This window comes from Onychostoma macrolepis, chromosome 23, assembly GCF_012432095.1.
Source record: "Onychostoma macrolepis isolate SWU-2019 chromosome 23, ASM1243209v1, whole genome shotgun sequence".
NCBI classification, from domain to species: domain Eukaryota; kingdom Metazoa; phylum Chordata; class Actinopteri; order Cypriniformes; family Cyprinidae; genus Onychostoma; species Onychostoma macrolepis.
Genome location: NC_081177.1, coordinates 9,074,698 through 9,093,669, shown reverse-complemented (window position 1 = coordinate 9,093,669; position 18,972 = coordinate 9,074,698). Strand labels below are relative to the sequence as shown.

General features: G+C 38.2%; 1 protein-coding gene and 1 long non-coding RNA gene across 3 annotated transcripts in view; one reads left to right on the top strand and one right to left on the bottom strand.

Annotated features, from left to right (window-relative positions):
- The window catches only part of LOC131531582 (solute carrier family 41 member 1), a 58,549-nt gene that overhangs the window by 14,307 nt on the left and 25,270 nt on the right, over window positions 1–18,972 (bottom strand). The window contains exon 3 of one of the 2 annotated variants that reach the window (XM_058762428.1): window positions 2,672–2,758. The gene's annotated coding sequence lies outside the window, so the exon portion shown is untranslated. Of the gene's footprint in view, window positions 1–1,054; window positions 1,210–2,671; window positions 2,759–18,972 lie in introns of those variants that run through there. The other variant, XM_058762427.1, reaches the window with a different exon arrangement.
- Window positions 500–18,618, top strand: LOC131531585 (uncharacterized). The gene is made up of 4 exons (XR_009268726.1): window positions 500–669; window positions 870–1,003; window positions 1,628–1,740; window positions 17,563–18,618. It is a non-coding gene; the product is annotated as an uncharacterized LOC131531585 (long non-coding RNA).

Genomic DNA, 18,972 nt, shown 5'->3' with positions numbered 1-18,972 from the left:
TATTCAGTGCGTAGAATCTTTAACTCCGTTCACTACAATGATTTATTTACATTTTATTCAATAATTCATTTGGTGATATTTTCTGTCGATTACATAATTAAGCCAGTAGGTGGCGACAAGCGAGTGTTTTCTTTTGTATTGGTGAGTCATTCGAATCATTTAACGGATTCGTTCAACACTGAAAGACACCTGTCATAATAATATAGGGATAATAAGCGTCTTCCCAAATTAAATACGGCAATAAATATTTTTTCATGTTTCAATATTGTTCTTAAAACTATTAATTATGTATGAATCAGCATCAGTCATGTTTATATATAATTCATCCGCACCCTTTCCTTGTGAGTCTGACTTGCAACGAAGAGAACGAATCGTTCAGAAGGTCAGAAGATCATTCAGTTCGGCTGAATTGAGAATACAGCTATGCTTATTATTTACAAATAATACATATATTTAAATATTACGAGTATAATGATATTCCTAATCCAGCCATTATCAAATCACTGGGTAGGAAGGAGGTCACGCGCTTCAAAAGGAGGCGACTTTTGAACAAGAAATACTAATGATTCATTCGAACCAGAATGATTCATTCACTTAAATGATTCGAACAAAAACGAAACTCCACTGCTTGCCAGCAGTCGATTCAAACCCAAATCTACTTTAAATTAGGTGGTGTTTAAAGTTATACATTTTGTTTATTCTTTTTATACATACAGTTGTTTTATTTAGTGCATAATGCAACCTTGTAGCGACAATTACGTAATTTGTAATGAAACCCGATTTTAAGGGATGAGAGAATAAACATGCTGTCTACTTTTAAAGCTAAGTAATAACGTTACTGCTCTACCTCCCATTTGTCCACATTGCAGGTGTCCACGCATGCATCTAACTTCCAAAGGTCATGAAAAGTTGCATAACAGGCAGAGAACTTATAATTGAATGTATGAATGGTCCATTTTATGGGAAGCTGATAACACAAATCAATCTCAAATCCAGCTATGGTGTAAGTACAGCAGAGATTTGTCCATGCAAATCTAACACGTAAACGTCTTACCTATCACAATGTCGCAAAGCGAAGGAAAGTCGTAAGTGACCAGCATAAATCTTAGAGGGCACCGAGAATAACAACGTGAAGCAGGATTGGAGGAGTCACAGATAGGGGGGCCTTGGAGAGTGTCTTAAATTTCATCCTGTTGGCAGTTTAGAACAACCCCCTCCTGTCTGACCTCATCTGCCACTGAGAAGATGGTGTTGACAGGGAAACCCACCGCTCCTCTCCCTTCAAAGAGCCAGTTAACTGCTTTCCATACACGTATCACAGTCACTTCACTGCCACCAAATTTTAAATGACAGTGTTTGCATTCACAGGTTTTGAAAAAGCTCTTAGACCGCATTTGGTGACGTAATTATGCAAACAACTTTAAAGCACAGCATATGACATTCAGTAAGTCAATTTACACTAAATTTACACTGCGGTACTTCTGTTGCTTTCGAACATTGTCTCAAAGGGCTATTACATAACCACATTTTCAAATTTCGGGTTTTTTGTTTATATATTTCATAACAGTATTATGTAATGTCATTCTCATTTGAATTGCCACCAAATTTTGTTATTTATTTTTTGCAGGAACAAGAGAAAGAAGCCAGACTGTAACAGAATCAAAATCGACATAGATCAAAGATAGATCTAGGAGGATGTCGATACTAGCTCACTGAATACCGCACAGTCCTTCAAAAACAGTAAGTAAAACAGTATTGTAAACGTTTCAAAACATAGTATGCTACATAATTGTCACATGATTTACATTATGTGTGTGTAATGCTATCATCTGGGATGTATGGGTATTTTGCCTTTCCAGTTATGTTTTATATAAAATATATATTCTTTATATTTTATTTGTATACTTATGAATAATTATGAAATAATTTAACATTTTTAACATCTCTTTTTGACCCAATGGGTCAAAAAGAGATGTTAAATATGTTAAATTATTTAATCACACAGTAAATGAAATGGCAAGTCAAACGCATTGTAGTATATACTATACACTACAGTATAGAGCCAGTGCACATTAACATAAGTACTGCTCAGTATTGTGTGCATATTGAAAATGGGCATTCTGTGCACAGTATATATTGTAGGAATAGTAAGTGTATGCATTACTATTACAAATTTTTGAAAATGGCCAAAATATGCTTCTGCTTCCTGTGTGATGTTGAAGTCATCCACTAGGTGGAAGTAAAGTACAGCAGAACATGTCTCTCTGTTGCTGAATGGAAATAAGCCAGATGAAGGTTATTGAGGAGAAACTGTATTTTAGTAATAAATGTACAAACAGTATGTTGGAATTAAAATGAATCAGATCAGAACTGTTGAATTGCAGGGTTTGCATGTTAATCAAGAAACAGAGCAAAATAACATGTCGGTGGATGAATTACAAATAACAAGAACTCCCACAAAGCCTAGTACGGACCTCTGACGTTAAATACCAGACTAAAATGCAGGAAAACTGAAACACACATACACATATACGCTGTAATTATGGGTATGTTGTTGCCTGACAGGAGTGGTGGAAACTTGTCAGAGGTGCTAAATATAGCTGCTGTCCCTTTCCAACGAGACACAGTGGACACCTGTCACACACACACACACACACACACAAACACTTACCCACAATGCTTAACTTTCACTTTACACCACCTCCCACACTCTTCCTTTGGCTTCAGACGTCCCAGCTGTTCTCCCCTTCATCTCAAACTTCAAAGCAAAAGAGATGGAGCAAAAATGAAAGAATGTCATGCCGGGGAAAATGCACCGATCCTGTATCTATCAGTCTGTTTGACAACCAGCGAAGGGAAAAGCGCATTCTGTAGGTATATAATGCAACATTGCTTAGCGACAAAAGGGAGCATATTGCAGACATGATGTACATGCTATACCATTTCAAACCCGTAAGTGCCCATCAAAGTCATTCATTAAAAAGTTGACAAGTGGCGTCTTCCCACTTCTAAAGCAGGAAAAGATGGCTAATTGCTTCCTCACAGCAGATCACCTCAAACATACCCCATAAAACTGTCACATCAAAAGAAATCACAGTAACAAGTAAACAGGCCCGGTTTCCACAAAAATTGCAAGGCAGTGAAGCTTTTAGTAAACCCATAACTACATATTTTTAATCTATGGCGTAATTACTAACATGAAGAGACTCCAACAGAGGGAATCGACAAGAGTTCCAAGAAACACATAACCCCTAACCTTTCCTGAAACGCAGTAGCTTTTCACATGTTAACAAGGTCTTAGCGGGGAACAGATAAATCAAAACTTATTAGATGGTTTAATAGCTTAAACTGAAATGGGATTAGTATCAACACATTCCGAGGAGCTTAGTAGCACCTGCGCGGGGCTCGTGTAAAAACCTTTAAACTTTTCTCGCAGTCTTGATGCACATTCTATAAGAACAATCTAAAGCAAATTGGATCATATACTGAAGCAGAGGCCACACCGTGATTGTGAACACTACATGTTTCCTTCACCCTGAGCTCAGGGCTAATAACAGCTTCTCAAATGACCTCTCGGGTCTGCGTTCATAGCGTGGTGATCATATGGCTCTGATTCCAGGCCTCTGAGGTCATGTTCTTGATGTGAAGGTCAGGAGCGTGACTGACAGCTTTCTACTTTGAGCTGTTGAAGATGAAACTTTCAACACACACTTGCTTGTAACTCCATTAATTTATTTTGAGTGCTGCATCAGCATTGGTTCCTCATCGAGCAATGGCACCGTTGTACCAAACGTGATGTCTCATGTTTCTGAGCCCTAACGTGCATGAAAACGTGGTTTGATCCAAGTGAGAAGATGCCTGCCATGGCACATGCTGAATGAAGGATAAGTCTGGCACACAAGTCTTACTGTAGTAGCTGTCAAACAGCCTGCCAAGTAGAAATCAGTGCATTTGTTATTAGCAGATTTTGTCTCAGGATAGAATATGATCTTTGGTTATTACCAAATAAACAGCCTGTGAGATGTTCCAACAGAATGATGGCATGATTTTATTATAGGGACAATTCCCATGGAGAAACCTGAGGTTAAGTGCCTCCTCAAGGGCACAGTGGTAATGCCTTTTGGCTCGCTCCTTGCAGCGAATGAACCACAGAGGTCTGTAATACACAGAGAAAGTTATCCGATAGCATTCACATTCATCTCAATTGCAGACGCTCGGCTTCTGTAGCACATAACCCCCTTGAAGTACGCGACCTAGAGGATGCCATCTTTGCTTGATGGGCACTCGGTTTCAGAAACATGTGACTGATCACTTGTCAAAAGCAAAAAAGTTCATTTCATGCTTTTAAGAGCCCTGCAAATATAACTGCTCCCTTGGAGAACATTTTCTATAATATAATGAAATAATTGTGTTGGGAAAAAGCAGACAGTCACTTTAAAAGGCCATCAATAGAGAAACATGCTTTTTGACAACATAATAATGTAGTTATGACACCCACCAGCAGGAATAAACAGAGCCCAACAGTGACTAGACACTTTTTTTAGAGGCCTTGGTTCCAGAAGTATTTTTCCCATTCATTTTCTCATTTAAACATTTCTTTGTTATAGTTCTTAGCTAAAAAAAACTAACAAAAACAAAAAAACTCTGAAATCAATCACAACATGTTTTGACTTTTATTAGTGAAAGAACTACAATCCCATGAAACACTGCAAATGATGTACGAACTTTATGGTAGGCTATGTATAATATAATATAATATAATATAATATAATATAATATAATATAATATAATATAATATAATATAATATAATATAATATAATATAATATAATATAATATAATATAATATAATATAATACACAAAAATATTATTTAGCGCAACTGTTTTCAACAGTAATAATAAAAAGGAAAGTTTCTTGAACACTAATACAACATTAATGATTTCTTAACGATCAGTAATGATGCTAAAAATTCAGCTTTGCCATCACAGGAATAAACTAGATTTAAAAAAAAGTTTATCATGGCAAACTTTAGGTTGGCTTGAGAAAGCCTAACCTGAAAGTATGAGGCAGTTGTAAAAGCTTTATAATTTAGATAGATATATTAGATAGGCCTAGTTGTTGATAGCATGCTGCTATGTAGCACATTGACAACGTGATTTAACAAGCTGTTAGCATGTTTCTAGCATGATTAACATGTTGCTAGCATGTTTTAGCTTGATTAACATGATACTAGCCTGTTGCTAGCATGTTTCTAGTATGATTAGCATATTGATAGCAAGATAAACATGTTGCTAACATGTTTCTAATGTGATTAGCATTTAGTTAACATGTTGCTTTTATGTTTTTAGCATGATTAGCATGTTGTTAACATGTCGCTAGAAAATTGCTATTTTTGAAAAGATCTTACCGGCCCCATACTTTTGAACAGTGTATATAGAAGAGAGTTGAGAATGTATAGAAACTGACATGATTATATCATATGCTTCATAGGAGTTTGATGTTAGATTTTTCTCTTAATATTTATGGGTTGTGTTATTCGCCTAAGTTTGGCTATTAAATATAATTTTTTTGAGTGATGTTAAAATTGCACTGGCTGATTGCTTCAACAGAAGCATATAACATTGATTAATAACCTCCAAGCTCATGGTTCATCTGTCTGTCAAGGTTTATACATAATCTTTAAAAATCGATTTCTCTATGAAGAAAATGAATGGGATTTTTATTTCCAGAACCCAACCCTGGAATGTTCCCGTTACAGGCCCTGCATTGTAACTGCTACAACAAAACACCACCACATTACTGGCTATCTGTTAAACTGTGTGTCTGGAGTGCATACATTATGCATGGATTCACAGTTTCCAGGATAAGCGTGCATGCCGAAGAATTGTCGTCTTTGTGCACTCCAGCTCTTTGCAGACAGTGTACAGAGTTCATTATAATATCAAAATCATCCTGACTATGCCGATCGTGATGTTAGCCGCAGGATAAATGCGGTGTAGCTGCTTTCCACCCCTACTCCCACATTTCTTCGCTTTCCCACAGCGCCGCTTACTCTTGCTTAGCGTGCTCAGATCGGCCGCAGCTGTTCGTGTGGGTCTCCACCCTCTCCAGCAGAGCTCCATTACATAACGTTACAGAGTGATTGATGAGCTCTCAGATTTCAGCACACTGCCAAGTGTCCATTCTCTCTCTCGCGCGCTCTCTGTCCTCAGTCCAGTCTTCTGCGTAAACTTTCCCATCTCCCGTCGCTTTCTTACCTCAATCTATTCTTCCTTAGAATAGGACAATGAGGAGGCAAAGCAAATCCTGCAGAAATAGAAATGATAAGACAGTCTGCTGGAAGGGCACAAGTGCAAATCTGAGTCATCCAGTTTTATGAGCTTAATCTCATTCATGTCACAACACGCACCAAGTTGATGAAATGACATGTATTGCACTTGCAGCACTCTTAGCAAACAGAATATCTCCTGAGTAGAACTTTTTTCTAGCAATGTTACATTTCTTGCATTGCTGCTCACTCACTACTGGGTTTTCTGCAATGGCCCGGAGTGTTACTCAATTGTGATATGTGGCCAGACCATTAAACATCTGTTATCAGCTTTTTTCCACTCTTATCAGATCAAATGTTTGAACATTACTGTGCAGCAGAAGAAGAAAAACGAACAGACTTTGCAAGAGAAGAGAAGGAAAACTTCTGTAATAGGTTTCAGGGGGATAGCGAGCCGTTCTTTCTTTGACGTCACATCATTGAACAGGAGACTCACAGAACAAGCTTTAGTGCTTTTTAGGGACTGTTACGGCACTCAAAGGTGTAGAGAGACATGCTCACTCTTAATCAAACTTTCAGAAGATTGTCATAATTTACCCTGAGAGGTGACAGCTACTAATTATATTCAGTAGTGTGTGCGAAGGCAGCAATGCTATTGCTTTAGCTCATAATTTGCGGTACGGATTTGAATCTTAAATCAAAGTACATTACATACAAAGTACATTGAGCACATAACTCATCCTGCACTGTTTGTATTATATGCACATGAGCAAAAGTTCAAATACCCGGATAGTTGTGTAGTATTATATACATATTCAGGACATCAGACAACTTTCACCCAGCAGATCATAAAATGGCCAAAATAAATCTCATTATTTCAGCCATCAAGGGACCAGAATATCCTATTATATATAAGTTTTCTCATACTGCCTTAGAGTAAAAAAAAAAAAAGAAAGTAGTTGTGACATAAAGTGAAAAATAATAAACAGTATACTTGGTAGTAACTGATTAAATCAGATTACCAAAACAAAGTACTTAAAATTATATTACATTTTAAAATAGTTAAACTAAAGTTACTATTTATTAACTAAATGACTACATATTAAACATTGGCAGTAAAATATTCAGAATTTATTGATTTTCTGATGTCAACTAATGGTCACATGCAGGTAAGCAACTTTTTTTTGCGGTTTAAGTGATGTAAATGGACTTTTTTATTATACAATTATTTCTTTATTTTACATTTTTATTATATATTAAATATTAGATTTTCATCAGTACACAAACAGTTACTTCTTGAACCCAAGTTTAGGGTCCTTATTGTTGTTGAGATAGATGTTGGGAGTATTGGGTAGTATCTTTATGGTTTTAAAATTAAATTCTGTTACACTAGATGATCTCCACAATTATTTTCAGATATAGTGATGATGACACACAAGGAAAAGCTTACTCCGAGCCTCACTCTGTAAAACTTCCTGCTTGAGGTTATAGAACAACACCGCAAAACCTGGGGAAAAAAGGGGAAACTCATCTGGAACATCTTTGAGTTGCAAAACAACTCTGAGGACTCTGGATGTGAGACTCATCCTGCACTTCATTTATAGCTGAATCTTTGAAGTCACTTTGTTTTAAATATCTAAAAATGCCCGGCTGTTCAATATTTAGTTTCTGCTGATTTGTCAAAAACAATCATCACACTATCATCTGTATGTCTGTTGAGCCAAAGCAGATAAAATCATAAGAACCTCTGCAAATGGTTCTTAAAGTGAGTAATTTTTTCTCCATCAGCAGCAGTAAACAGAATTGGAAAAAAAAAAAGGTTTCCAAACACTCCCTCATCTTTCATTGTTGATAAACAGGTCACGCCATTTTGTCCATCCCAATTGGGCCACACAAATAAACACATTTTAATTAGTGCTGCTCATTTGGTGCAGAAATGACACACTCCACATACAAACTTGACATTTTTCATAATTTGCCAAAAATGTCATGTAATGTTAATGAGGTTCACTGGAGAAAGATGTGCAGATTCCAGTTCACTAGAAATGCATTTTCATTATTTTAATGTTGGCATCAGCACAACTTTTAACAGCTCAGACCAGCTTTGTCATCTATTCAAAGAATCTACCTGTTTCTATATTAGTACAGTATTGATTTAATCTAATTCATTCATTAATTCATTGCTGGCAGTTGTAACAGTTACAGTCCCCTTTGAATGTCTTCAAAGTCACCATGGTACCAGAAAAACCTGTTCTTCATTTGATAAACAAACAGGCCCAGACTAGCCAAAAGCATCCGACCATATCATCCAATCAATGGTGAAAAATCAAAGATTACACAGAGAGATTTGAGGGCTAGATTAAAAGCAAACAATGTACATAACACAACAGAAAATGTGTTGTTTACTTTTTCAACATATCTCTGCTAACAGCTAATGCTAGTCAAAAATCATGACAATATCTTGAATTCAACTTAATCTGCACAACAAGCTTGCATTTCTGTGCACGTACACAATTGTAATAAATCAATTTTAATTTTATTTTAAAATAAAATTAACAATAAAAAATGATTTTATGTATTATATATTTTGTTTAAAGTTCATATGCACAAAATGCAAAAACAATAGCTTTAAAGAGACAATTAGCTGTAAGCATTATGTTGAAATCATAGTTATATATTTTAATAAATAAAATAAAGATAATATAAAATGTGTCTTTTTAATATTCAAGAAAAATATTCTATACAATTTGTATACAAAAAAATAAAACGTGATATTAATATATACATATAATGCAACATAAATAATACTTTTTATTCTCCAAAAAAAGACCTCAATAATCATTCTTGATAGAAAAAGGTTATTTGCTAAACTCGATAACCTGCAAAAAAGCCATTTATGAAGCTTTATTTTTAAGAATGTACAGCCAACTGCGTGCACAATCATTCATAGAAGAAGCAGGCAAATGGCTGAGCGCCTCTATCTTCTGGTTGTGATTTGCTACAGTCATTATAACATTAAAGCAGGCTGGAGGGTTGGCCACAGCCTTTCTTGGAACAGGAACATCAGCGTCCTCACACTCTTAAAATGGAGGGGAAACACAGAGAGGGATATTCGGCACACGGAAGGGTAACATTAACCATGATATGCAAGATGATGTTGGCCTCTAGAACAGTATTTCTGTCTCCATCCAACAGCTATTACATAAGTTACTCTGAGTGCTGCTGTACCTTCTTGCTAGCGCTGTTCGTATGAACATTACTGTACTGTTCTACAAATGCTCTTGGGATCAAATCAATTGACTCTTAGTCCTTGACCTTCATCCATTATGGCTGTATTTGTTCAGAATCCATAGGATCAACGGCCAGCAATCAGACTCATTTGAATCAGCCCCACTATCGCTCCAAACCATCAGTGTTGGACAACAAAATTACATACAATCTGGGTGTAGTTTCAGTCCAAAAGCAGCTAATGCTGGCTCTCCTCATACATACACATCTGGGCTCCATCACGCTTCTCTTCTAGCCATGTGGGAGTGTTTAATTTCTCTCTCTTTCTCTGAAAGAAAAAGTAGTAAGAAGGTCTCACTAGATCAACTGGTTCCAACCATACAGTAAGATGATCTCGCTGTGATCGATGCAGACACAGACTATAGACAATGCGGCTAATTTGCATGAATCTTCCATGTAACTAAGTACTTGAATGTACTTACCATGTAACTAAGGTATGGAACAGCCTGTACTTACAGTTTGTAATTATGTAGATGTAATAGGTAGCTACTGTTACACATATGTAACAGACCTTATGTTACGGGGCTGACGAGACGTGAGACATGCGGATCCATCTGCAGACTTTTGAGCGTGTGATTGGTGAGATGGCTGATGGGAAACGCAGTCCATTGTGATGTGTGGTGTGAAAGTCAATGTGGTGAGCGAGTGACCTCTGGTGGTGAATGAATGGAAGTGCAGACAAGATTCGTGACAGAGCCCCCCCCCCCCCAAAGAGCGGCTTCCAGACGCTCCACACAGTCTATAATCCAGGAGGGAGGTGGAGCGGAGGCGAAACAGATGGGACTTGAGCCCACAGGGCGGAGAAGGCGGGACTGGAGCCCACCAGGGCGGAGCCAACGGAACACGAGCCCACCAGGGCGGAGCAGGCGGGACTGGAGCCCACCAGGGTGGGGCAGACCGAGCAGGAGCCCACCAGGGCGGAGCAGACGGATCAGGAGCCCACCAGGGTGGAGCAGACGGAGCAGACGGGACTGGAGCCCACCAGGGCAGAGCCGAAGACCACCAGAGCCAGACAGCAGACCACCACGGCGGCACAGATAGAGCAGGAGCCCACCAGGGCAGAGCAGAAGACCACCAGAGCCAGATAGTGGACCACCACAGCGGAGCAGACGGAACAGGTGGAGACCACTAGAGCAGAGCAGACAGACCCGAAGACCACCACGGTGGAGCAGATAGAGCAGGAGCCCACCACGACGAATCAGGAACCCACAGCAGAGCCTGGGACCTAGGGAGAACGGAGACATAGAAAGGAGAGAGAACATGCACGGACCCAAGGACCGAGGCAAGGAACACAGAAAGTTCATAGACGGCCTCTATAGCCGTGACAGGACAGAACGAGAGTTCATTGACGGCCTCCATAGCCGTGACAGGACAGAACGAGAGTTCATTGACGGCCTCCATAGCCGTGACAGGACAGAGCGAGAGTTCACCGACGGATACCGCTGACACCTCTGGAGGTTCTGCAGCAGCTGCCGCCACCTCTGGAGGTTCTACAGCAGTAAACTCAGGACACAGGGAGAGTTTAGTAACGGTCTCTTCGACCGCAACACAACAGGTTGAGAGTACATTACTGGGCACCACCACCATACAAGGGGCCGACGCGAGCCCTGCCGCTTCTGGAGGTTCTGCAGCGTGGACCGCCACCTCTGAAGAAGCTACAGCGGGCGCCACCACCTCGGGCAGTTCTGCGGTGGTGTAGGCAGCCCAAACGCAACACAAAGCGATTCCCATCAGGGGAAGTGCCTCAGACAGAGGAATATGCATAAAAACAGGAGGGTTAGAGTGAGTTGGTTTGGGGATACCAGCCGTGCGTGCAGACACCAGCGGTACATCCCTCAAACTAGACATCAAACTGGGATAGTAGAAGACTGAGCTTGATGATCTGGGTGTGTCAGCCTGGACGTGACGTGACTCTGGAAGGTCAGCGGTGATGTGACGTGACTCTGGACGGTCAGCGGAGACGTGCTGTGACTCTGGACGGGCAGCTGTGACGTGCTGTGACTCTGGGCGGGCAGCTGTGACGTGCTGTGACTCTGGACGGGCAGCTGTGACGTGCTGTGACTCTGGGAGATCAGCGTAGACGTGAAGTGACTCTGGATGATCAGCTGAGACGGGGCAAGATTCTGGGAGATCAGTTGAGACATGACTCGGTTGATGACGACCAATTGTGACTTGACTGAGTTCTTTAACAGCAACTGTGACTTGATTTGACTCTTTGACATTAACCATGACTTGACTTAGCTCATGAAGATCAGCTTTGATTTGTCTTGACTCATGAAAATCAGCTTTGACTTGACTTAATTCGTGACGATCAACGGTGACTTGACTTAGCTTGTGAAGATCAGCTTTGACTTGTCTTGACTCGTGAAGATCAGCTTTGACTTGGCTTGTTTCGTGACGATCAATGGTGACTTGACTTAGCTTGTGAAGATCAGCTTTGACTTGTCTTGACTCATGAAAATCAGCTTTGACTTGGCTTGATTCGTGACGATCAACGGTGACTTGACTTAGCTTGTGAAGATCAGCTTTGACTTGTCTTGACTCATGAAAATCAGCTTTGACTTGGTTTGACTCATGAAGATCAACTGTGACTTGACTGGGCTCTTTAACATCCACTGTGACTTGACTGGGCTCTTTAACATCAACTGTGACTTGACTGGGCTCTTTAACATTAACTGTGACTTGATTTGGCTCTTTGACATTAACTGTGACTTGACTTGGCTCTTGAATGGCAGCAATGACATGAAGGGGTGAATTTGTGGCCGACATTTTGTGAGCGTGCTCTAGTGTAGCTGCCATTACATGAGTGAGTGCAGTGTCGCATTCCTCCGCGACACCCACTGTGAACACTGAACCAACAGTCAATAAGGCATAGTCCATAAAATCACTCAGAGACGAATGGGGACCTTCAAGGGTTAATCGTGATTTGAGCGGCTGGTTAATGCCCTCACAAAAAAGTCTATGAGTAAACAGTCAGGTAAATCAGAATCATTAGCGATCTCCAAGTATTCTAGAATGTAGCTCTCGAGGAATCGAGTGTCCTGCTTGAGAGCTAATAGCAGTTTTGCTGCGTCCATACCTGGCCAGTGTCCATCTGAAAAACTGCTGGATCCTTTTGTGGCCTAGTATTCTGTTACGGGGCTGACGAGACGTGAGACATGCGGATCCATCTGCAGACTTTTATTGACAAGAGACGTGGTCATAACAGGCAGGGTCAAACAGTGGCAAACAGGTATAACATGGGCGAGACAAAGAGTAAACAGAGACAAGCGTGGGTCGACGATCGGTTAACAGTATCCAAAGGGGCGAGACAGGAGAGGTAATCCAAAAACGTGAGCGATAGTCCAGGCAGGGGAAAACACAATCCGACAAAGGCAAGGCTAGGCAAGACAAGGCAAGACTAGGAAAACTAACAGGGCTCTGTAGGGCAGCGATAATGCATACAATACTCGGCCACGAGGGAGAGAAAGTCCATGGCTTAAATAGAGAGTGTGATTGGTTACAGCTGTGTGTGTGTGATCAGGTGAGCGTGTGATTGGTGAGATGGCTGATGGGAAACGCAGTCCATTGTGATGTGTGGTGTGAAAGTCAATGTGGTGAGCGAGTGACCTCTGGTGGTGAATGAATGGAAGTGCAGACCAGATTCGTGACACCTTAAGTGTACTTCATTAGGTAATCACTCTGTATTATGACACCTTAAAATAGTAGGTTATGTCTCTGTACTTACATTTATAATTGCATTGTATAAAGTCTGCAACACATATGTAACAATCTTTTGGTTACATAAGTAGCTGTGTAACAGACTCGGCAGTAGCTGCCTATTACATCTACATAATTACAAACTGTAAATCCAGGCTGTTCCATAACTTAAGTACATTTTGTTTCATGTAAGTACAACGGTTACTACTAAGTACTTAACTAGGTAATTACTCTGTATTATGGACACCTGAAAATAAAGTGTTACCCCAAGTCCCATTGTGATATATAAAGTTAGATTGTAAGATATAAATTCACATTGCGAGATGTAACATCCCATTATAAGAAATATAGTTACGTTTTGACTCACAGTGTAACAATGTGAATTTATATCCAAGTTATAAAGTCACATTATGAGATATAAAGTCTCAACTATGATTGTTGCAACCGCAAGTTATATTATGAGAAATATATTCATATAAATAAAAAGTCCCAGTATGAGATATAAAGTTAGACTGCAAAATATGAAGTGCCATTATGAGATATAAAGTTACATTGGAAGGTATAAAGTCACATTATGAGACAGTTACATTGCAAAATACAGTATATAGTTACATTGCGAGATAAAAAGTACCATTGTGAGTTACAAAGTTAGTTAGATAAAAAGTTACAACTGCTGTATGAGAAACAAAGTTGTAATTGCACATTGTGTTACAGAATTATATTGTGAGATATAAAGTTACATTGTAAGATACAGTATAGTCACATTATGAGATAGAGTTACATTTTGAGATATAAAGTCACAACTATGAAAAACAATTGCAAGCTAAAGTCATATCGCGAGATATAAAGTTCCATTGTAAGATACAAAGTCACATTATGGGATATAGAGTTACTTTGTAAGATATGAAGTTACATTATTAGATATAAAGTCACATTGGGAGATGTAATATCCCGTTATAAGATATGAAGTTACATTTTGACTCACAATGTAACTTTAGAACTCAACTTTATATCAATGGTTAGTGCATAAGATTGTGCTGATACCACATGCAAAAGTGGTGGTAGTATAGTGAATTCTCTGAAATATCTGGCCTAAATAAGCCAAAGCTGTCAAATATGGTATCTATAATAAATTTACAAAGCATCAATTTAAAGACATCCAGTAAAAGTTCACACACCTTTTTGAAGTAATTTCTCAAAACCATGTTGCTCAGTTGAAGTTCAAAGGTCATATACGCAATCACTGATACTTTGTTTTGCCTCGTCATCTGACGGTTGTCTCAGTGGGTGCTGGGAACGGCGTGGCCCTCCATTAGCTGAATGTGATCGCTGTGCTTGAAAATGAAACATCACTGTGAGGTTTCGCATGAATCAGGCTACACAGTTGGCGCTTTGGGTTCTGTGACTTGAGTCTCTGATAGCATTTCCCAAGAGCCAAACCTGCAGAGTGAGCAGGAAAAAAGAGCCTTTAACCGGAGGACTATTCTCTTCTGTGAAAAAGTCAAGCTCACTGGAGTGATATCAGAGTAGAAAGTACACCCACGTCCCACTCCAACCTAAACAAACCTATGAAATAATGAGGTACACAAGCCAAAAAACCGCTGACTCTCAATGAAAAGGGAAGAGAGAAAAGATGCAGGAGACAGATAAAAAGCAAAACTCAGGAGGGCGAGTTGCCAGACCTCCTGAAGCCAAAAGTTTAACGCTTCTGGAAGCTTAATAATGTCACCTTTCAGAAAACTGTGAACAACAACTGTTCTCAATCAGCGGGGCGGTGAGGCAGAATTTGAATTAACTTTAATTGAAATAGCGCTCGCATTTGGGTTGACCCGCAAAAGACTAGTAAATAGTGTGGCAGAGGAGTTAGAGGAAAAAACTGTACTTTACAACGGTTCAAAAACAAGATGATCTGATGCCAAGAGTAATGAAGTGAAAGTGTTAAGAGTCCAGAGTACTTCTGAGCTTTAAGCAGCAAAGGTGTGTTTGAAGAGGTGCTTCAGAAACAATGTTTAGAATAGAAATGCATTCAACGAATGACCATTACAGAAACACTGCATGAGGAAAAAAAGAAAAGAAAAGTTAAACAAGAAATAGTCTAAAATTTTGTCTTTAAAAAAGTATTTTAAAAAGATACTATGATATTATGACTTTTTATAGATTACATCTATAATAAACTAATCTATAATAAACAAAGGTCAGTAGGTTTTTTTTTCTTTCTTTTTTTTAATACTTTTATTCAGCAGGAAAACATTAAAAGTGACACCGAAGAGATTGTTACTAAAAATCTGTTGATGAACTTTACATTCATCAGAGAATCCTAAAAAATTAATTAATCAGTGATAATCGCCTTCAGTCATAAAAAAGATACTATTAAACAAATATATTGTCTTTATGTTTTTTCTACAGTAGTTTCTAGATTGTATGTGAAATTATTTCAATATAAAAGTATATTTAAAAACTTTAATGTTAGGTGAGATTAATCGTGATTAATTTCAGAAAAAAAGTGTGATTAATTAGTTGTTGTTTTTTTAATCAATTGACAGCACTAATTTTAACACACTTTAAAACAGAAAATAGTTCTTTCAAATTGTTATTATTACAGGATATTATTACATTTTTGATCAAATAATTGCTGGCTTGGTGAACATGAAAAAAATCTTACTTTTGAACAGTAGTGTAAGTGTTGGATAGTTTTATTGCAATGGCAGTTTTTTCTTTGTTATTCACCTGTTTGTACAACAAAAAAAAAAAAAAAAAACAAAAAGAAAGAAAGAAATCTGCTAGTGTAGTAAGACAATACACTAATATTTAATATAGAATCTATAAAAAAAACACGACTTAATATCTTAATGCTCAATATATTTTATTTCAAAAGTGTTTTATAACTGGTCAAATAGACTAAAATACTCATTAAAATTACTATTTTTGCATTGCACACCAAAATAAATTTTCATTTAAAAAAAAGAAAGAGAGAGAGATGAGCTTTTGAAGGTGTTTGTTCTTCTTCACTGAGCTCAAATGCTACTTAATGAGCTTTTGTAAAGTTTCATGTGACAATATTGCTTGTGCTTGATTGAACAGGCCCGCATTCCATGCGATTGTCTTATTGCCGTTCTTAGAAAAACACTTACCAGGAAGTGCTTACTAGTATTTGACTTACTGCCAGAGTGTGGCTTCAGTCTTGAGGGTTTAATGGGGAAATGAACTTTAGTTTTTACTATGTGATTCAGGTTTAGTAGTAATATTATGTAATGATATAACACTATATCATAGCAGCTTGATAAAAGATAGAATCATCTGAGAAGTACATCCATTAAAAAGCTGGAAACCACGTGATGTGAGTCTTTGGGACCAGGCATCAATCATGTATTCGTTTACCATCTCTGAGATATGGATACTTGCTAAGATGAAAAAGGTCTTAAAAAGAAAGTGTTTTTAAAAAAAATAAAAATTTTCATGTTTTTTATGTTTCTACCATGGTTTGTTGGACATGGGGGGGGGGGGTCATGGTACCAACTTTTTTTTTTCTTTTGGACATAGTACCACAATGTTTTTTTTGAACATACACTACGGTAATACCCTGTTTTCAGACATGTACTACAGTTATACCATGTTGTGCAGATAATACCATGTTTTCAATATGTACTATAGTAATACCAAGTTTTTTGGTCTTAGTACCACCATATCTTGAAGATTTAATATGGTAACATCATGCTGTGCAGAACACTGTATAACCATGTTTGTTCACACTACATGCATAGCATGTTTTCAAATTGTATTATGGTAATATCAAGTTACTTAGGTCAGTTGAATGAATTTCAGCATCATGGTTTATTACAAAGTACCATAATATTACTTTCTGATACCATCATTGGACCACCCTAGTACTTGTTTTGGAAGTCTTTGGACATGCTAAAACTACGGTATTCCTGAAGCACTTTAGAGCTTGTGTAAATACAATGACATGTGAATATAAGTAAAAGACTTTCACTTAAGAATAAACCTCTGAACCCACACCAGCTAAAATTATTCTTTCCCCACACCACAAAGTTTCTCCAGCCGCTTCTGTTGTTCTCCTCGGTCAGTCTCTCGCCATCTCAGGTGTCATTAACTGCTCGCTCTATTGTACTTTTCTTTTTATTTTCACTGTAAGTCTGTTTACAAAACTGCCAAAGCCACAATTGCTAGGAGACCCATTGTCAAGATTCCATCGTAAATGATATGTTGCGGTACAAAAAAGCTTCTCCTGAAACCCAAATGTGTGTGTGTGTGTGTGTGTGTGTGTGTGTTTTGTTTCACCCTCAGACATTCTTATGGAAGTCTCTGGCAGAATATCAGCCCTGCTCTGCCAGCTCTTGTTCTTTTAGCTTTTTTTCACAGCAGACGATTTTCTCTGTTCACAATCTGTCTCTCCATCCCTGCAATGGCCATTAGGATCAGTATTACCAAATACAGTTTGAGGATTCAAAAGCGATGGATGGAAATCAGTTTAAGCGCACTGTTGCGTGACTGCAGAGAAAAGCAAACACATGCTTATATGGACCGATAGAGACACATGGTGGGTATCTGGCTTGGATCGCTCTTTGTTGACTAGCCTGATATATGATGTTCAGTATTAATGTTTTTTGATCAATTAATTGTAAACAGCTCGACTAAATTTGTGGAATATTTTGCAACAACGAACAGCAGCGCATTTGTGCAGTAATAAAACACATCTCTCAGAAGTGAAATCATGTGCATGTGTGTGTGTCTGCTGGTTGATCAAAGATGACTGGACACCATCTTATTCAGCTTTACCGAAAAGAAAAAAAACACTTTATAAATGATGTTGTGGCATTGATGCAGACAGAATAATGTGTCCTTTGTCTTAATGACACATGAAAATATACGTTCATCTCTCATTTGCAGGATGATGAATGGAGTGTGTCCCGTTAAATTCTGTCATTCAGCCCAGCACACACTACAGAGGTTAAAACTATTCCCAATTACAAGCACGAACACAATAGAGGCTAAAATGTATGGTCTAACAAAAACCACAAAAGCTTCAGCTGCTGGAATTAATCTTTCATGACCAGATTTCATTTGGAACCGTGGAATATAATCATGGCATACGTTCAGATTTCTCTCCTTATATAATGAATACACGCAGAATAATAATGACAAACCACTGGTGCATTACAAACGCTAATGAAACAGGATTGTTTTCGTGCTCCTTTGCTGTATGTTAAGTGTCATCCACAACGATTTGTACAATATAGACATACTGTATGACACATAATCTATTGAGAGCCCTGATATATTAGTAGACATAGAACATTTATGAAAACTAGGATGCAAAACGTTATTAAAAGCCAACATGATGTCACCTTGAACCTTTATTTATTAGAAATATAGATAATTGTATTTAAAGTGTGGTTCTTTCAAAAGTGCATTTTTGTGTGCTTAGACACTGAACTGTCCAATATTTACAGCATGTGAAACGTTTACGAATTAACAGCTTTTTAAGACGTACAAATGTTTATGTATCATTTGAGCTTCACACAGTGTTGAAATCATGGTATTGGTAGATTGTCAGTGACAGCACACACATAAGTAAAAATATGAAACCTGAATGTTACACCATACGTTGATGTTGTTTTATTTATATTTCATAATTCTTGAGGTTTGATGATAATTACGTTAAACATTTTCCATTTAAAAGGTCTTGAGCTCATT